At 44.5% G+C, this 595-nt stretch overlaps 1 long non-coding RNA gene across 1 annotated transcript; it reads right to left on the bottom strand.

Moving 5' to 3' along the window:
• Positions 1-29: 29 nt before the first annotated feature.
• LOC107671597 (uncharacterized) lies at positions 30-589 on the bottom strand. The gene is made up of 3 exons (XR_001632224.1): positions 499-589; positions 272-421; positions 30-68 (listed from the first exon to the last, which is right to left on the bottom strand). It is a non-coding gene; the product is annotated as an uncharacterized LOC107671597 (long non-coding RNA).
• Positions 590-595: the final 6 nt, after the last annotated feature.

The following is a 595-nucleotide window of genomic DNA, read 5'->3' as shown; positions in this document are numbered from 1 at the left end:
GCATGTCAGCAATGGATGCGAATCCAGATAAGTTCAACCAGCGATCGCATCGGAAGAAAGTCAAACACCTGGGACTGTAAAAATCGTTTTTGACATGTTGCATGTAACGCAAAAACGTTTGGTATGCATTGTTGAATGCAATGCACTAATGTTTGGTATGCCACCATAGTTTTGTTCATCCAATTAATCCATCTGCATAACTCAAACTCCAAAGTTTAACCTTGATGTCAAATCAAGTCTAACAACAGTTTAATGAACTGCACATGGATACCGCTTCAGCGCTCAAACGTCTTCCTGGCTCCATGATCCGGACACTCTGATCAACAGCGCCGAGGCCACACAGGGATCCTGCTTGAGCAGAGACTGTCAAAACATTTCCCTCACTAGGAACAGCCGTAGGTGGAGAAAACTGCAGAGACACCTGGAACGAGAACAAGCTCAAGCTGAAGGACATGTTGCCACGTCCCACATAAAGTAAAGAGCTAGATTACCACATACCCAGTTTTGGAAACACATTTCAATTTCAAAATCTGCACTAGCAGCAACTACGTTCTCACTGGGCAGAACACAGAAGGCCAGAATCTGCACTACTGGA

This window comes from Sinocyclocheilus anshuiensis, unplaced genomic scaffold (assembly GCF_001515605.1).
Source record: "Sinocyclocheilus anshuiensis isolate Anshui unplaced genomic scaffold, SAMN03320099.WGS_v1.1 scaffold20557, whole genome shotgun sequence".
Taxonomy (NCBI): Eukaryota; Metazoa; Chordata; class Actinopteri; order Cypriniformes; family Cyprinidae; genus Sinocyclocheilus; species Sinocyclocheilus anshuiensis.
This window is presented reverse-complemented; position numbering and strand designations above follow the sequence as displayed.